We start from the raw sequence: 20,405 nt of genomic DNA on the forward strand, positions 1-20,405 counted from the left end.
TCAAAAAAGTAGGGATAGAAGACACATACCTCAACATCATAGAGGCCATATACAAAAGACCCACAGCTAACATTATCCTCAATGGGGGAAAAACTGACAGCTTTTCCTCTACAGTCAGGAGCAAAACAGGGATGTCCACTCTCACCATTACTATTTAACATAGTACTGGAAGTCTTACCCTCAGCAATCAGGCAACAAAAAGAAACAAAAAGCATACAAATTGGAAAGGAAGAAGTCAAATTTTCACTCTTGCAGACATGATACTCTACATTGAAAACCTGAAAGACTTCACCAAAAAATTTCTACAGCTAATAGATGAATTCAGAAAATTTGCGGGATATAAAAGCAATGTACAGAAATCTGTTGCATTTCTATACACCAATAATGAAACAGCAGAAAAAGAAATCAAGGAATCAATCCCATTTACAATTGCATCAAAAACCTTAAGATACCTAGGGCTAAACGTAACCAAAGAGGTAAAAGATCAGTACTCTGAAAAGTATAGAACACTTAAGAAAGAAATTGAAGAGGACACCAAGAAATAGGAAAAAAATGCATACTTATGGATTGAAAGAACAAACATTGTTAAAATGTCTATACTACCCAATGCAATCTACATTTTTTAAATACCTCAAGCATTTTTCACAGAGGTAGAACAAACAATCCTAAAATTTGTATGGAACCACAAAAAACCCCTGAACATCCAAAGCAATCCTGAAAAAGAAAAGCAAAGCAGGAAGCATCACCATTCCAGACATCAAGCTGTACTACAAAGCTTTAGTTGTCAAGACACTTTGGTACTGGCATAAAAACAGACACATAGATGCATGGAACAGAATAGAAAACCCAGAAATATATCCACAGCTATATGGTCAACTAATCTTCAACAAAGCAAGAAAGAATATCCAATGGGAAAAATAAAACAGTTTCTTCAACAAATGGCGTTGGGAAAACTGGACAGCAACATAGCAAAGGTATGAAACTGGACCACTTTCTTACACCATACACAAAAATAAATTCAAAAAGGATGAAAGACCTAAATGTGATACAGGAAACCATCAAAATCCTAGAGGAAAAAACAGGCATCAACCTCTTTGTCCTTGTAGCAATTTCTTACTGGACATGTCTCTTTACTGTCCAGTTTTCTGACTTGGATCTTCTTTGATCCAATTTCTTTCCCTCTTTACCTTCAAATTTTGCTTCTTTCTTAAATGGTACTGTTGAAGTTTGCCTCAGCTCTTCCAAACTCATGCAGTGGATATAAGTTGCAATGTTTCAAAAGTCTGATGTGAAGCCTCAGAACTTTCATTTATTGTAATTTAAATTAGCTTATGAATCCCATTTTCATAACTGGCAGAAAAACCTAAACATGCCAATTTAATGTATTTCAGTCGCCTTTAGTTTTAACTGTGGTCAGTGCAGAATTTGAATTTACCATGTCTTCCTTCTTATTTTATCTTCACAGCTGGTTCTATCAGCACTGTCTTGATCTCTTCCTGTGGGCTGTAGAGCACATAGCTGCTTTCCACTCACCATGTTGAGGTATACATAATGTTTGCAGGCTGCACTGAGGATTATCTTCCTGAGTATCTCTTATTGCCATTGCTAATCTATTGCCAAGGTATATCCCTATGAGACTCATACTTGTTAGGACACTACATCTAGTACATTTAGGGAGCTAGACAATGGTCTCTGGTAGTGTGGGTCCCACCCTCCAAAAAACAAAAACAAAACAAAACTCTCACTTAGTGGCTGATGATAACTCCATGTTCTCAGTTTTGGTTCCATGAATACATTTTAGAATTCCAGGAGCATTTTTGTCTGTCATCATACTTGGCTCTTATAAATCAAAATGTATTGGCTTTTAAATAATCATATGTGCTATAAGTTTCAAAATCCAATCAACAGCTTAATTAACATCTTTGTTCTAAGAGAGGCCCATCCTTCAAGCGGGGCATACAGAAAGCTATCTCTGTTGCCAGGTTAGTGGGAAAGAATAATGGATACAAGGAATAGAGGCAGTGGAGATGAAACATCTCAGAATATTTGCTCACAATATTACACATAAACACACGCAGGAGTTCCACAAATAAATGTCCCTAAATTTACCAGTATCTACATTCCCTTGAAAGCAAGCTTAAAAAATAATACTATTAGGGGCACCTGGGTGGCTCAGTCGGTTAAGCCTCGGACTTTGGCTCAGGTCATGATCTCGCGGTTAGTGAGTTCGAGCCCCGCGTTGGGCTCTGTGCTGACAGCCCAGAGCCTGGAGCTTGTTTTGGATTCTGTGTCTCCCTCCTTCTCTGCCCCTCCCCCACTCGCGCTCTTTCTCTCTCTGTCTCTCAAAAATGAATAAAATTAAGAAAGAGAATTAAAAATATTAAGGAAGAGAACAAATCTTTTTTTTTAATGTTTTTATTTTATTTTTGAGAGAGAGAGAGAAAGAGAGAGAGAGAGAGCACAAGAAGGGGAGGGGCAGAGAGACAGGGAGACACAGAGTCAGAAGCAGACTCCAGGCTCTGAGCTGTCAGTACAGAGCCTGACGTGGGGCTTGAACCCACAAACCATGAGATCATGACCTGAGCTGAAGTCGGATGCTTTACCGACTGAGCCACCCAGGTGCCCCTGAAAGGGAACAAATCTTATACAATGAAGCAGCTCTTCCCTTATACGAATTGATTCAGTAGAGTATACAACCAATTCTCTTCTCTTCTCATCTTATCTCACAGTATAAATGTACCACATCTTCTTTATCTATTTATCAATCAATGGACACTTAGGCTTCTTCCATATCTTGGCTATTGTAAATAATGCTGATATAAACATTGGAGTGCATATATCATCTGAATTACTATTTTTGCATTCTTTTGGTAAATACCTGGTAGTGGAATTACTGGATCATAAGGTAGCTCTATTTTTAACTTTTTGAGGAAACTCCATACTGTTTTCCACAGTGACTGCACCAGTTTGCATTCTCACCAACAGTGCCAGAGGGTCTCTTTTTCTCAACATTCTCACCAACACCTGTTGTTTCTTGTGTTGTTGATTTTACCTGTTCTGACAGGTGTGAGGTGATATCTCATTGTGGTTTTGATTTTCACTTTCCCTATGATAAGTGATGATGAGCATCTTTTCATGTGTCTGTTGGACATCTGGATGTCTTCTTTGGATAAATTTCTATTTATGTCTTCTGTTCATTTTTAAACGGATTATTCATTTTTGGGGTGTTGAGTTTTATAAGCTCTTAATATATTTTGGATACTGTTTATCAGATATATCATTTGCAAATATCTTCTCCCATTCTATAGGTTGCCTTTTAGTGTTGTTGAGTGTTTCCTTCACAGTGCAGAAGCTTTATATTTTGATGTAGTCCCAATAGTTTATTTTTACTTTTGTTTTCCTTACTTCAGGAGACACATCTAGAAAGAATTTGGTATGGCCAATGTCAAAGAAGTTGCTGCCTGTGTTCTCTTCTAGGATTTTTATGGTTTGAAATCTCACATTTAGGTCTTTCATCCATTTTGATTTTTTTTTTTTTGTATATGGCATAAGAAAGTGGTCCGGTTTCATTCTTTTGCATGTTGCTGTCCAGTTTTCCCAACACCATTTGTTGAGAGAGACTGTCTTTTTCTCATTGTTTCTCTTTGTTAAATATTAATTGACCATATAATTTTGAGTTTATGTCTGGATTTGCCCTTCTGTCCTATTGATCTGTATGTCTATTTTTGTGCCAGTACCATACTGTTTTGAGGACTACAGCTTTGTAATGTAACCAAAAGTCCAGAATTGTGATGCCTACAGCTTTGCTTTGATTTTTCAAGGTTGCTTTGGCTATTCGGAGTATTTTGTGATTTCATACAAATTTTAGGGTGGTTTGTTTTAGCTCTGTGAAAAATGCTCGTGGTATTTTGATAGGGATTGCATTAAATGTGTAGATTGTTTTGGGTAGTATAGACATTTTAACAATATTGGTTCTTCTAATCCATTAAAACATGGAATGTCTTTCCATTTCATTGTATCATCTTTAATTTCTTTCATCAGTGTTTTATTGTTTTCTGAGTAAAGGTCTATCACCTCTTTGATTAGGTTTATTCCTACATATCTTATGGTATTTGGTGCAATTGTAAATGGAATTATATTCTTAATTTCTCTTTCTGCTGCTTCACTTTTGGTGTATTGAAATTTCTGTACCTTGATTTTGTATTCTGCAACTTTACTGAATTTGTTTATTAGTTCTAGCTATTTTTTGGTGTAGTCTTTGGGTTTTCTCTATATAGTATCATGTCAACTGTAAATAGTGAAAGTTTCCATTTTTCTTTACCAACTTGGATTCCTTTTATTTCTTTTTGTTGTCTGATTGCTGTGGCTAAGACTTCCAGTGTGTTGAATAACAGTGGTGAGAGTGGACAACCTTGTTTTGTTCCTGACCTTAGGGGAAAAGCTGTCTGTTTTTTCCTGTTGAGGATGAAGTTAAGTGTGTATTATTCATATATGGCCTTTATTATTTTGGTGTATGTTCCATCTAAACCTGTCTTGTTGAGGGCTTTTATCATGAGTGAATGTTGTACTTTGTCAAATGCTTTTTCTGCATCTATTGAAATGATCATATGGTTATTAGTCTTTCTCTTATTGATGTGATGTACTACAGTGATTAGTTTAAGAATATTGAACCACCAATGCAATCAAGGACTAAATACCAATTGATCGTGTATTTTTGTGTACTTTTAAATTATTTTTGTATTTAGTTTGCTAGTATGTTGTTGAGAATATTTGCACCCATGTTCATCGGTGGTATTGGCCCGTAGTTCTCTTTTTTAGTGTAGCTTCTATCTGGTTTTGTTATCAGGATAATGCTGGCCTCATAAAATGAATTTGGGAGTTTTCTTTCCTTTCCTATTTTTTGGAATAGTTTAAGAATAATAGGTATTAACTTTTCTTTAAATGTTTGATAGAATTCACCTGTGAAGCCACCTGGTCCTGGACATTTTTTTGTTGGGAGTTGTTTGATTACTGATTCAATTTCTTTGCTGGTGGTTAGTCTGTTCAAATTTACTATTTCTTCCTGTTTCCCTTTTGGTAGTTTATGTTTCTAGGAGTTTATCCATTTCTCGCAAGTTGTCCAATTTGTTGGCACATAGTTTTTCATGATATTCTAATTGTTTGTATTTCTGTAGTGTTGGTTGTTATTTCTTCTCTCTCATTTGTTATTTTTTTTTTATTTGAGTCCTTTCCCTTTTTTCTTGATAAGTCTGGCTAAAAGTTTAACAATTTTATTGATTTTTGCAAAGAACCATCTCCTGGTTTCATTGACCCATTCTATTGTTTTTTGTTTCGTTTTGACTTGTACTTTCTGTATCATTTATTTCTGCTTTAATGTTTATTATTTCCTTCCTTCTGCTGGTTTTAGGTTTTGTTTGCTTTTCTTTTTCCAGGTTAGGTTGTTTATTTGAATTCTTTTTGTTCTTCACATAGGCCTATATTGCTATAAACTTCTCTTTAGAACAGCTTTTTGCTGCATCCCAGATGTTTTGAACCATTTTGTTTTCATTTTCATTTTTTTCCATTTATTTTATTTATTCTATGGTTTCCCAGTTGAGCCATTCATTGTTTAGTAGCATGTGTTTATATAACATGCATATGTGGGCTTTTCTTTGTGTGTGTGTGTGTGTGTGTGTGTGTGTGTGTGGTTGACTTTGGTTTCATAGCATTGTGGTCAGAAAAGATGCATAGTATGCCTTTGATCTTCTTAAATTTGTGAGTCTTGTTTTGTAGCATAATATGTCATCTACTCTGAAGAATGTTGTGTGCGCTTGAAAATAATGTGTATTCTGCTTTTTTAGGATGGAATATTCTCAATATATCTCTTAAGTCCATCTGGTCCAGTGTGTCATTCAAAGCCATTGTTTCCTCATTTATTTCCTGTTTAGATGATGTTTCCACTGATGTAAGTGGAGTGTTAAAGTCCCCTACACTTACTGTATTATTATAGATTAGTTCCTTTATGTATGTTATTAACTTTTTTCTGTATTTGAGTGCTTCTGTGTTGGGTGTATAAATATTTACAATTGTTATGTATTCTTGTTGGATTGCCACCTTTATTATTATATAGTGTCCTACTTTGTCTCTTGTCGCAGCCTTTGTTTTAGAATCCAGTTTGACTGAAATAAGTATTTATACTCCATGTTGCTTTTAACATCTATTTGCATGATGTATGTTCTTCCATCCCTTCATTTTCAATCTGGAGATATCTTTGCATCTAAAATGACTCTCTTCTAGTCAGCATATGTATGGGTCTTGTTCTTTTAATCCATTTTGTCACCCTATATCTTTTGATTGGAGCGATTGGTCCATTTACAATCAACATAACTGTTGATGGATATGTGTTTATTGCCATTTTATTACTTGTGGTAGTTTCTGAGGATTTTCTCTATTCTTTCTTGTCTTTCTTTCATGTTTTTCTGATTATTTAGTAATATGTATTTATATCTTTCTCTTATTATTTGCATGTTTATTGGTGGTTTTTTATTTTTATTTATTTATTTTTATTTTATTTTTTATTTTTTTTAATTTACATCCAAATTAGTTAGCATATAGTGCAACATTGATTTCAGGAGTAGATTCCTTAATGCCCCTTACCCATTTAGCCCATCCCCCCTCCCACATCCCCTCCAGTAACCCTCAGTTTGTTCTCCATATTTATGAGTCTCTTCCATTTTGTCCCCCTCCCTGTTTTTATATTATTTTTCTTTCCCTTCCCTTATGTTCACCTGTTTTGTCTCTTAAAGTCCTCATATGAGTGAAGTCATATGATTTCTGTCTCTCTCTGACTGACTAATTTCACATAGCATAATCCCCTCCAGTTCCATCCATGTAGTTGCAAATGGCAAGATTTCATTCTTTTTGATTGATTATATATGTATATATACCACATCTTCTTTATCCATTTATCCATCGATGGACATCTGGGCTCTTTCCATACTTTTCCTATTGTTGATAGTGCTGCTATAAACATGGGGGTGCATGTGCCCCCCAAAACAGCACACTTGTATACCATGGATAAATGCCTAGTTGTGCAATTGCTGGGTCGTAGGGTAGTTCTGTTTTTAGTTTTTTGAGGAATATCCATACTGTTTTCCAGAGTGGCTGCACCACTGTTTGCATTCCCACCAACAATGCAAAAGAGATCCTCTTTCTCCGCATCCTCACCAACATCTGTTGTTGCCTGAGTTGTTAATGTTAGCCATTCTGACAGGTGTAAGGTGGTATCTCATGGTGGTTTTGATTTGTATTTCCCTGATGATGAGTGATGTTGAGCATTTTTTCATGTGTCCGTTGGCCATCTGGATGTCTTCCTTGGAGAAGTGTCTATTCATTTCTCTTGCCCATTTCTTCACTGGATTATTTGTTTGTGGGGTTTTTTTTGTTTGTTTGGTTTTTTTTTTTTGGTGTTGAGTTTGTTAAGTTCTTTGTAGATTTTGGATACTAACCCTTTATCTGATGTGTCATTTGCAAATAACTTCTCCCATTCTGTCGGTGGCCTTTTAGTTTTGCTGATTGTTTCCTTCTCTATGCAGAAGCTTTTTATTTCGATGAGGTCCCAGGAGTTCATTTTTTCTTTTGTTTCCCTTGCCTCTGGAGTCGTGTTGAGTAAGAAGTTGCTGCAGTCAAGATCAAAGAGGTTTTTGCCTGCTTTCTGCTTGAGAATTTTGATGGCTTCCTGTCTTACATTGAGGTCTTTCATCCATTTTGAGTTTATTTTTGTGTATGGTGTAAGAAAGTGGTCCATATTGATTCTTCTGCATGTCACTGTCCAGTTTTCCCAGCACCACTTGCTGAAGAGACTGTCTTTATTCCATTGGATGTTCTTTCCTGCTTTGTCAAAGATTAGTTGGCCATACGTTTGTGGGTCCATTTCTGGGTTCTCTATTCTGTTGCATTGATCTGAGTGTCTGTTCTTGTGCCAGTACCATACTGTCTTGATGGTTATAGCTTTGTAGTATAGCTTGAACTCTGGGATTGTGATGCCTCCTGCTTTGGTTTTCTTTTTCAAGATTGCTTTGGCTATTCGGGGTCTTTTCTAGTTTTCTGGTACAAATGTTCAGATTATTTGTTCTAGCTCTGTGAAGAATATTGGTGTTACTTTGATAGGGATTGCATTGAATATGTAGATTGCTTTGGGTAGTATCGACATTTAAAACATTTTTTTAATATTTTTATTTATTCTTGAGAGACAGAGATAGACAGAAATTGAGCAGGGAAGGGGCAGACAGAGAGGGAGACACAGAATCCAAAGCAGACTCCAGGCTCCGAGCTGTCAGCACAGAGCCTGACACGGGGCTTGAACTCACAAACAGTGAGATCATGACCTGAGCCAAACCTGACGCTTAACCAACTGAGCCATCCAGGCACCCTTGGCATTTAACAATATTTGTTCTTTCTGTCTAGGAGCATGGTATATTTTTCCTTTTTTGTGCATCTTCTTCAATTTCTTTCATAAGCTTTCTATACTTTTCAGCGTATAGATTTTTCACCTCTTTGGTTAGATTTATTCCTAGGTATTTTATGGGTTTTGGTGCAACTGTAAATGGGATCAATTCCTTGATTTTTCTGTCACTTCATTGTTGGAGTATAGGAATGCAACTAATTTCTGTGCGTTGATTTTATATCCTGCAACTTTGCTCAATTCATGAATCAATTGTAGCGGTTTTTTTGTTGGAATCTTTGGGGTTTTCCATATAGAGTATCATGTTATCTGTGAGGAGTGAAAGTTTGATCTCTTCCTGGCCGATTTGGATGCCTTTTATTTCTTTGTGTTGTCTGATTGCAGAGGCTAAGACTTCCAATACTATGTTGAAGAACAGTGGTGAGAGTGGACATCCCTCTCTTGTTCCTGACCTGAGGAAAAGCTCTCAGTTTTTCCCCATTGAGGATGATATTAGCGTTGGGTCGTTCATATATGGCTTTTATGATCTTGAGGTATGCTCATTCTATCCCAACTTTCTTGAGGGTTTTTATCAAGAAAGGATGCTGTATTTTGTCAAATGCTTTCTCTGCATCTATTGAGTGGATCATATGGTTCTTGTCCTTTTGTTTATTGATGTGATGAATCACGTTAATTGTTTTGTGGATATTGAACCAGTCCTGCATCCCAGGTATAAATCCCACTTGGTCGTAGTGAATAATTTTTTTAATGTATTGTTGGAGCCAGTTGGCTAATATCTTGTTGAGGATTTTTGCATCCATGTTCATCAGGGAAATTGGTCTATAGTTCTCCTTTTTAGTGAGGTTTTGGTCTGTCTGGTTTTGGAATCAAGGTAATGTTGGCTTCATAGAAAGAGTTTGGAAGTTTTCCTTCCATTTCTATTTTCTGGAACAGCTTTAAGAGAATAGGTGTTAACTCTTCCTTAAATGCTTGGTAGAATTCCCCTGGAAAGCCATCTGGCCCTGGACTCCTGTTTTTTAGCAGATCTTTGATTACAAATTGGATTTCCTTACAGTTTATGGGTCCTTTCAAATTTTCTATTTCTTGCTGTTTCAGTTTTGGTAGTGTATATGTTTCTAGGAATTTGTCCATTTCTTCCAGATTGCCCATTTTATTGACATATAATTGCTCATAATATTCTCTTATTATTGTTTTTATTTCTGCTGTGTTGGTGGTGATCTCTCCTCTTTCATTCTTTATTCTATTTATTTGCATCCTTTCTTTTTTCTTTTTGATCAAACTGGCTAGTGGTTTATCAATTTTGTTAATTCTTTCAAAGAACCAGCTTCTGGTTTCATTGATCTGTTCTACTGTTTTTTTGGTTTAGGTAGCATTAATTTCTGCTCTAATCTTTGTTATTTCCTGTCTTCTGCTGTTTTGGGGTTTTATTTGCTGTTCTTTTTCCAGCTCCTTAAGGCATAAGGTTAGGTTGTGTACCTGAGATCTTTCTTCCTTCTTTAGGAAGGCCTGGATTATATATAGTTTCCTCTTATGACTGCCTTTGCTGTGTCCCAGAGGTTTTGGGTGTGGCGTTATCATTTTCATTGACTTCCATATACTTTTTAATTTCCTCTTTAACTTCTTGGCTAGCCCATTCATTCTTTAATAGGATGTTTTTCAGTCTCCAAGTATTTGTTACCTTTCCCAATTTTTTCTTCCGGTTGATTTTGAGTCTCATAATGTTGTGGTCTGAAAATATGCAGAGTATGATCTCGATCTTTTTGTACTTACTTAGGGCTGATTTGTGTCCCAGTATATGGTCTATTCTTGAGAACGTTCCATGTGCACTGGAGAAGAATGCATATTCTGCTGCTTTAGGATGAAATGTTCTGAATACATCTGTTAAGTCCATCTGGTCCAGTGTGTCATTCAAAGCCATTGTTTCCTTGTTGATTTTTTGATTAGATGATCTGTCCATTGTTGTGAGTGGGTGTTGAAGTCTCCTACTATTATGTTATTACTATCAATGAATTTCTTTATGTGTGTGATTAATTGATTTATATATTTGGGTGCTTTCACATTTGGAGCCTAAATGTTTACAATTATTAGGTCTTCTTGGTGGATAGACACCTTGATTATGATATAATGCCCTTCTGCATCCCTTGATACAGTCTTTATTTTAAAGTCTAGATTGTCTGACATAAGTATGACTACTCTGGCTCTCTTTTGTTGATGGTTAGCATGATACCTGGTTCTCTATCCCCTGATTTTCAATCTGAAGGTGTCTTTAAGTCTAAAGTGGGTCTCTTGTAAACAGCATATAGATGGATCTTGTTTTCTTATCCATTCTGTTACCCTATGTCTTTTGATTGGAGCATTGATTCCATTGACGTTTAGAGTGAGTACTGAAAGATATGAATTTATTGTCATTATGATGCTTGTATATTTGGAGTTTCTGATGGTGTTCTCTGGTCCTTTCTAATCTTTGTTGCTTTTGATATATATATATACACACACACACACACACTCCCTTCAGGGAGTCCCCCTTAAAATTTCTTGCAGGACTGGTTTAATGGTCACAAACTCCTTTATTTTTTGTTTGGGAAACTTTTTATCTCTCCTTCTATTTTGAATGACTACCTTGCTGGATAAAGAATTCTTGGCTGCATATTTTTCTGACTGAGTACACAATATATTCTGCCACTCCTTTTTGGCCTGCCAAGTTTCTATGGATAGGTCTGCTGCAAACCTGATCTGTCTTCCCTTGTAGGTTAGGGACTTATTTTCCCTTGCCGCTTTCATGATTCTCTCCTTGCCTGAGTATTTTTTTGAATTTGACTATGATATGCCTTGTTGATGGTCGGTTTTTGTTGAATCTAATGGGAGTCCTCTGTGCTTCCTGGATTTTGATGTCTGTGTCTTTCCCCAGGTTAGGGAAGTTTTCCGCTATGATTTGCTCATATAACCCTTCTGTCCTATTTCTCTCTCTTCCTCTTCTGGGACCCCTATGATTCTGATGTTGTTTTTCTTTTTTTTAATGAGTCACTGATTTCTCTAATTCTTAAATCATGCTCTTTTGCCTTCATCTCCCTCTTTTTTTTCTGCTTCATTATCCTCTATAATTTTGTCCTCTATATTGCTGATTCTCTGTTCTGCCTCATCCATCCTTGCCACTGCTGCATCCATCCATGATTGCAGCTCAGTTATAGCATTTTTAATGTCATTCTGGCTATTTTTTACTTGTTTTATCTCTGCAGAAAGCGATTCTAATCTATTTTCGACTCCAGCTATTATTATTATTATCATGATTCTACATTCGGGTTTAGACATCTTGCTTGTATCTGTGTTGGTTAAATCCCTGGCTGTCGTTGCTTCATGTTCTTTCTTTTGGGGTGAATTTCTTCGTTTTGTCATTTTGAATGGATAAAAAGGAATTAATGAGGTAGAAAAATTAAAATTAAAAAAATTAAAATTAAAAAAATTAAAATTAAAAAAATATTAAAATTAAAAAAAATTAAACACAAACACACAAATAGAATAAATTATGCTATATCCTAGGTGTGTTTTGGTCTGGGTGTTGAAAGTGGTTTGACAGATTAGAGGGAAAAAAAGGGGGGGAAGAAAAAAAAGGCAATAATTTGAGAATTTGAAAAAATGAATACTTTGAAGTAGACTAAAATGAGATGATGGAAGTAAAATAAAATTTGAAAAAATATACACAATAGTATAGAATATAATAGAGAAAATGAAAGAAAAATATTTTTAATAAAAATTAAAAATAAAAATGAAATTTTTCTTTTTCTATATTATAGAAAAATTAAGGAAACGAACAAGAGAAAAAGAGAAAAAGAAAAGAGAAAAAAAGGAAATTGTTTGAAAATTTGAAAAAGTGAATACCGCGTAGTTGACTAAAATGAGATGATGGAAGTAAAATAGAATTTGAAAAAAATTACATAAAAGCAAAAAATATAGTGAAAAAATTAAAGACAAATACTTTTAATAGAAATTGAAAGTACAAATGAAGTTTTTCTCTTTCTGCATTCAAGAAAAGAAACGAAAAAGAGAAAAAAAGAAAAAGTTAAAAAAAAGAGGAGACCGTTTGAAAATTTGAAAAGGTGAATACACTGAAGTAGACTAAAATTAAATGATAGAAGTAAAATAGAATTTGAAAAAATTTACACAAAGGTAAAAAATATTGTAATACAAATTAAAGAAAATATTTTTAATAAAAATTTAAAATAAAAATGAATTTTTCTCTTTCTGTATTCACAAAAAAGAAATGCAAAATAGAAATAAAAGAAAGAAAATTGAATAGATGGACTTGCTAACAGATTGAAGTAAGACTGAAATTACTTCGTTTTCCCCTAGAAGTCAGTCTGTGTAGCGCTTTATAGTACATAAACTAGGCCAGTGGTGAGACTTGTGTTTTTGAAGAGCAAATTTGGCCCAGTTGGGCGGGGCTCAGTGTAGTGGCTCTGCTCTCCCCTTGATGGTGCTGCTAGCCTGAGGTGGAGTGTTGTGGCACTTGTAGGTGGGTATGCCCATGCGCGGGAGCAGAGAAAATGGCACCACCCAGCTACCCAGTCTGTTCTCCTGGATCAGCAATCACGCACCCATCCTCTGTCTTCAGCTTTTGTCCTCTTCCTGCTTTTTTACTCTCTGTGACCAGGCCCCAGGCAGTACCTCTTTCCCGAGTTTTGTCTCAGATGTGCCTGTTTTCCCTGGCCCCTTATTTCTGAAGGACTGTGGCTTTGACATTTTCTGCCCCTCTGTTGTAAGGTACCACTGAGCAATGGTCAAATAAGCAATGGCCAAATGTTGGTTGCACCCAGGAACGCGTGCTCTACCCTGCTGCTGTCAGTGCCCAGAGACTATGGCCAGGTGCCAGCCCACCCCAGAAAAAGTTTGTGAGATAGTGTAGCAGCAGCGTTTCAGGGATTATGGAAAATCACAACACACATCTGGTACCAGGCTTTACCCTTAATGACCTTGTTCCAGCACCAGCGAATGTGGCCTTTCTCTAGGGTCTGCTTGGTCCAGGTGGCTTAAACAGTCCTTACCAAATGTCCTTCCAGCAGTGGAACCGCTTTTCCCCATGTGGCCCTAGAACCTCTTGGGCCCCACTCTGTTCCTGGGGATTCACCTTTCCCACCAGAGCACCGCCAGGTATCGAGCTGCAGAGTTGCAGACTGCACTCCCCTTGTTTACAGTCTTAATGGAATTTAAACCCTCTCCTTTCTCCCTTTTTAGTTTAGTCCCTGAAGCTGTTTCCAATTTTCCACTTTCTCTCCAGCTGCTTTTGGGGAGGGGTGCTTTTCCTCTATTCTCTGCCCTCCGCCAGTCTCCATCCTCTCTCTACTCACAACAGCACCTCCCTTCCTGCACCTTGTTGCTCCCCAAGTTCACTTCGCATCGTGTCCTTACTGAATTCTGTGGTTCAGGTTGTGCAGATTGTTGTGTTAATCCTTCAGGCAGTTTTCTAGGTGTGTAGGATGGTTTAGTGTTAGTCTGGCTGTATTTCATGGATGTGAGACACACAAAAAACTTCCATGTTGTTCCCCCACCTTGGCTCCTCCTCCTAAATTATTTATATATTTGGGACACTCACCCTTTATCAAATATGTAATTTGGAAGTATCTTCTCCCATTCCATAGATTTCCTCTCAGTTTTTTTTATTGTTTCCTTTGATGTGCACAAACTTTTTGTTTTGATGAAGCCACAATATTTTTTAGTTTTAAGTTTATTAGAGAGAGAGAGAGAGAGCGAGTGCTCACAAGTGGGGGAGGGGAAGAAAGAGAGGGAGAGAAGAATCAAAAAGCAGGCTCCAGGCTCCAAGCTGTCAATGCAGAGCCCAATGCAGGGCTTAGACTCGCAAACCGTGAGATCGTGACCTGAGCTGAAGTAAGATGCTTAACCAACTGAGCCACCCAGGTGCCCTGAAGCCACAATATTTTATTTTTGCTTTTGTTTCTCTTGCTTCAGGAGACATAATTAGTAAGAAGTTGCTATGGCCCATGCCAAAGACAGTACTCCCTGTGTTCTCCTCTAGGATTTTGATGGTTCCTGTCTCACATTTAGAACTTTCATAATTTTTGAATTTATTTTTCTGTGTGGTATAAGACAGTGGTCCAGTCTGATACTTTTTGCAGGTTGCTGTCCTGGTTCTCAATACCTTTTGTTAAAGAGAATGTCTCTTTTTCCTTTGGATATTCTTTCCTACTTGACCATTTAATTGTAGGATCATATCTGGGTTTTCTATTCTGTTCCATGGATCTATGTTTCTGTTTTTGTGCCAGTACCATATTCTCTTGATCACTACAGCTGTGTGAGGGATTGTGATGCCTCCTGCTTTGCTTTTCTTTTTCAAGATTGCTTTGGCTATTCTGGGTCTTTTGTGGTTACATACAAATATAGGATTTTTTGTTGTAGTTCTGTGAAAAATGCTGCTGGTATTTTGATAGGGATTGGTATTAAATATGTAGATTGATTTGGGTAAGAGAGTCATTTTAACAATATGTGTTCTTCCAATTCATGAGCATGTAATGCTTTCCATTTCTTCGTGTCATCTTCAATTTCTTTCATTGGTGTTTTATAGGTTTCATAGTACCGATCTTTTACCTCATTGGTTAGGTTTATTCCTAGGTATCTTAAGGTTTTTGGTGCAATTGTAAATGGAATTGATTCCTTAATTTCTCTTTCTCCTGCTTCATCACTGATATACAGAAATGCAACAGATTTCTGTACATTGATTTGTATCCTGTGACTTTACTGAATTTGTGTCTCAGTTATAGTAATTTTTGGTAGAGTCTTTTGGGTGTTCTACATAGAGCATCATGTTGGCTGAAAATAGTGAAAATTTGACTTCTCCTTTACATATTTGGATGCCTTTTATTTATTTTGGTTGTGTGATTGCTGAGGCTAGAACTTCTAGTACTGTGTTAAATAATAGTGGTGAGAGTGGATGTCCCTGTCTTGTCCCTGACCATAGAGAAAAAGCTCTCAGTTTTTCCCCACTGATGAGGATATTATCTGTGTTTTTTTCCTATATGGCCTTTACAATGTGGAAGTATGTTCCTCTATCTCTACTTTGCTGAAGATTTTACCAAGAATGGATGCTGTACTTTGTCAAGTGTTTTTTCTGCATCTATTGAGGGGATAATATGGTTCTTATCCTTTCTTTTTGTAATGTGGTGTATCACATTGATTGATTTGTGAATACTGAACCAGCCCTGCAGCCCAGGAATAAATACCACTTGATCATGGTGAGTGATTCTTTTAGCTACTGTTGGATTCAGTTTGCCTGTAATTCTCTTTTATAGTGGAGTCTTTGTCTTGTTTGGCATCAATGCAATACTGGCCTTGTAGAATTAGTTTGAAAATTCTACTTCAATTTCTATTATTTGGTGTAGTTTGAGAAGAAACGGTATTAAATCTTTTTAAAATATTTGGTAGAATTCCGCTGAGAACCTGTCACTAGACTTTTGCTCATTACTGATTCAATTTCTTTGCTGGTTTTACATCTGTTCAACTTTTCTATTTCTTCCTGTTTCAGTTTGGTAGTTTATATATTTCTAGGAATTTATCCATTTCTTCCAAATCGACCAAATTTTTGGCATATAATTTTTCATAATATTCTCTTATAATTGTTTGTATTACTGCAGTGTTAGTTGTGATCTCTCTCATTTATTATTTTACATATTTGAGTCCTCTCTCTCTCTCTCTCTCTCTCTCTTTCTCTCTCAGTGAGTCTGGCTTGGGTTTATCAATTTTATTAATTCTTTTAATGAACTATCTCCTTGTTTCATTGATCTGTTCTACTGTTTCTTTTGTTAAGTTTCTGTATCATTTATTTCTGCTCTAATCTTTATTATTTCCCTTCTTCTGATGGCCCTAGGGTTCGTTTGTTGTTCTTTTGGTAGCTGCTTTAGGTGTTAGATTAGGTTGCATATTTGAGATTTTTCTTGCTTCTTCAGTTAGGCCTGTATTGCTATATTGTTCCCTTGTATGACCTCTTTTGATGCATCCAGATGGTATTAGTCTCTAAGGTTTTCATTATTACATATTTCCATTTAGTGTTTTATTTCTTCTTTAATTTCCTAGTTAACACATTCATTCTTTAGTAGGATGGTCTATAATATCCATGTTTTTCTGGTCTTTCAAATTGTTTTCTTGTGGTTGACTTCAAGTTTCATAGTGGTGTGGTCTGAAAGTATGCATGGTATGATCTCAATCTTTTTGTACTTGTTGAGGGCTGACACATGAACCAGTATGTAATCTCTTCTGGAGAATGTTCCATGTGCATTAGAAAAGAATGCATATTTTCCTGCTTTAGGACAAAATATTCTGAATATATCTGTTTAGTCCATTTGGTCTAGCATGTCATTCAAAACCATTGTTTCATTGTTTCCTTAAATGATTTTTCCATTGTTGTAAGTGGGGTGTTAAAGTGTCCTACTATTATTGTGTTGCCATCGATGAGTTTCTTCATCTTTGTTTTTTGTTGTTGTTGTTTATTTTTTTGAGAGAAAGACACACAGTGTGAGTGGGAGAGGCACAGAGAGAGGGAGACACAGAATCCAAAGCAGGCTCCAGGCTCTGAGCTGTCAGCACAGAGCCCGACGCAGGGCCCAAACCCCCATACTGTGAGATCATGACCTGAGCTGAAGTCAGACACTTAACTGACTGAGCCACCCAGGTGCCCCACTTCATCTTTCTTTTAAAGTGATTTTTAGGGGCATCTGGGTGGTTCAGTCAGTTAACCGTCTGACTTCAGCTCAGGTCATGATCTCATGGTTCATGAGTTCAAGCCCTGCCTTGGGCTCTGTGCTGATAGCTCAGAGCCTGGAGCCTGCTTTGGGCTCTCTGTCTACCTCTCTCTCTCTGCCCCTCCCCTGCTCATGCTCTGTTACTCTGTCTCTCTCTCTCAAAAATAAACATTAAAAAATTAAACAAAAATAAAATGATTTATATATTTGGGTGCTTTCAAGTTGGAGGCATAAATACTGAAATTGTTAGATCTTATTGGTAGAATGACCCCTTAATTATGATATAATGCCCTTATTTACCTCTTGTTACAGTCTTTGGCTTAAAATCTAGTTTGTTTGATATAAGTATGGCTACTCTGGCTTATTTTGTTTTCAATTAGCATTGTAGATGTTTCTCCATCCATTCACTTTCAACCTGCAGGTGTCTTTGGGACTAAAATGAGTCTCTTTTAGGCAGCATATAGTTGGGTCTTATTTTTTTTTTCATTTATTCTGATACCCTATGTCTTTTGATTGGAACATTTAGTCCATTTCCATTCAGAATGATTATTGATAAATGTGTATTTACTATTATTTACTATCATTACTAACATTTACTATATTACCTGTAAAATCATTGTTTCTGGAGATTTTCTCTGTTCCTCTCTAGTCTTTGTTGCTTTTGTTCTTTCTTTTCCACACTCAAAATGTCACCTTTAATATTTCTTTCAGGGCTGGTTTAGTGATTACAAACTTTTTATGTTTTTTGGGGGAAACTCTTTATCTCTCCTATTCTTAATGACAGCTTTGCTGGATAAAGTTTTCTTCACTGCATATTTTTCACATTCAGCACGTTGAATATACTATGCCACTCACTTCTGGCCTGCCAGGTTTCTGTGGAGATATGCTGCTAACCTGATGTGTCTTCCCTTGTAGATTAAGAATTTCTTTTCCTTTGCTGCTCTCAGAATTCTTTTCTTATCTAAATATTTTGCAAATATTATTATGATATGTCTTGGTTTTGGCATGCCTTGGTTGGTTTTGATGGGATTCTCTGTGCCTCCTGGATTTGGAAGTCTTTTTCTTTCACCACATTAAGGAAGTTTTAAGATATAATTTGCTGAAATAGACCTTCTGCCTTCTTTTCCCTCTCTTCTTTTCTTGGGACTCCTATAATACAAATGTTATTACTCTGTAAGGAGTTGCCGAGTTCTCTAAGTCTACATTCATGATCCAATATTTTCATTCCCTCTTCTTTTAAGCTTCGTTATTTTCCATAATTTTATCTTCTATGTCACTTATTTATTCCTTTAATTCTTCCATCATTGTGTCATTATATACAGTCAGTTTTGCATGTTGGTTATAGCATTTTTTAACTTGTTTTTAGGTCTTTTGTCCTTGTGGTAAGGGTCTCCCTGGTTTCTTCTATGCTTTTCTAAAGCCTAGCTGGTATCCTTATGATTGTTGTTTTAAATTCTGGATCAGGCATATTACTTGTATGTATTTTGATTATTTCCCTATCCATGACTTATTGTTCTTTTTTTTGAGATGAAATCTTTCATCTTGGCATTTTATATAGGTTTTCTATCTTTTGTGTGTTAGGAATTCCTTTGCCTGGTCCTATTTCCACTAGATCTGAAGCTTTGCAACACTCTATGATCAGTAGACCTGGTGTGTGTGTGTGGGGTTTTTGCTGGTTTTCTGTGGGAGACGGCCTGCTGCTTCTCTGGCTCTCAATCACACTTGCCTTTTGTCAAGAGGGCACAGCACAGCACAGAGGGCAGGGCTTAGTTTAAGCAGTTCAAGCATCCACTGTATGTGTGGTTTTGCTCGCTAAAGTCCACTTGTGCTGATGGGAGGGGTAAAAAATGGTGTCAGCCTGCTCTCTTCCCCACAGAGGGGAGTTCATTCCTGCCGCTGTTTAGTGAGCCCTCACAAAAGAGCAAATAATCTCCCCACTTGTGTCCCAGGCTTCTGTCAGATTACTACCTTCACCTTGTCTATGACCAAGCCATCTGCCCACCCAGGAGCATGATGATCCTGTGTTTTATCTCAAGTGACTGGCTGGGTTTCAAAAGTCCAAATTTAAGAAAAGCAATATGCAAAACAATTTAATTATATGCTGCCATTTACATAGTAGGCTATTATTTGTGTAAAAAGAAGGAATACAAATTTACATATATGTATACATTTTATATGCACAGTATAGTTCTGGATGGATGCATAAGAAACTATGAAGCAGTGGAAAAAGGAATCCTAAAGGCATAGCTTATCTTAACTTTCATAAATCAAATGAATTGGGAAAATTTCACATTTTTATATTTAGTTACATTTTTATAATAAAATTAAGAAATATTAGCTGAATAATTGGGTGAATACTAATTAGTGAATCAGTATCAACCACAAATAAATAATCTATATTGGATCACAGAACACTAGTCTCCATTCCGCTCGGAAAGGATAGGAATGACTTGGATGAGAACATAGATTACATAGTCATCAATTTCCATTATATCAGAAAACTCATAAAAATAAAAAATACATTGGATTGTTGGTCAGTGTTCAGTGCTCTTGTCAACCAAAGTCATCTACATCCCTTAAAAAACCATTAGGATAAAAATAGAGAAAATAAGAGGAACTGACATAATTGTCATCAAGTTTATATTTCTAATTCAAAATTTGACTATTGCTATTTTCTCTACACTTGATAAGAGAATTAGTTTGTTGAATTCCAACTCAAATGTGGATTGGTAATTTTCTTTAAACCTAAATAAGAAAGTTTACTAATGTTTGCTGTTTATATCTGCCTATAAGCATTTCTGAATTTTTTTTTATTATGAAATTTATTGTCAAATTGGTTTACATACAACACCCAGTGCTCATCCCAACAGGTCGCCTCAATACCCATCACCCACCACCCCTCCCTCCCACCCCTCATAAACCCTCAGTTTGTTCTCAGTTTTTAGGAGTCTCTTATGTTTTGGCTCCCTCCCTCTCTAACCATTTTTTTTCTTCCATTCCCCCATGGTCTTCAGTTAAATTTCTCATGATCCACATAAGAGTGAAAACATACAGAATCTGTCCTTCTCTGTATGACTTATTTCACTTAGCATAACATTCTCCAGTTCCATCCACGTTACTACAAAACGCCATTATTTTTTTCTTTCTCACTGCCAAGTAGTAGTCCATTGTGTATATAAACCACAATTTCTTTATCCATTCTTCAGTTGATGGATATT

This window comes from Prionailurus bengalensis, chromosome X, assembly GCF_016509475.1.
Source record: "Prionailurus bengalensis isolate Pbe53 chromosome X, Fcat_Pben_1.1_paternal_pri, whole genome shotgun sequence".
In the NCBI taxonomy this organism is placed as follows: domain Eukaryota; kingdom Metazoa; phylum Chordata; class Mammalia; order Carnivora; family Felidae; genus Prionailurus; species Prionailurus bengalensis.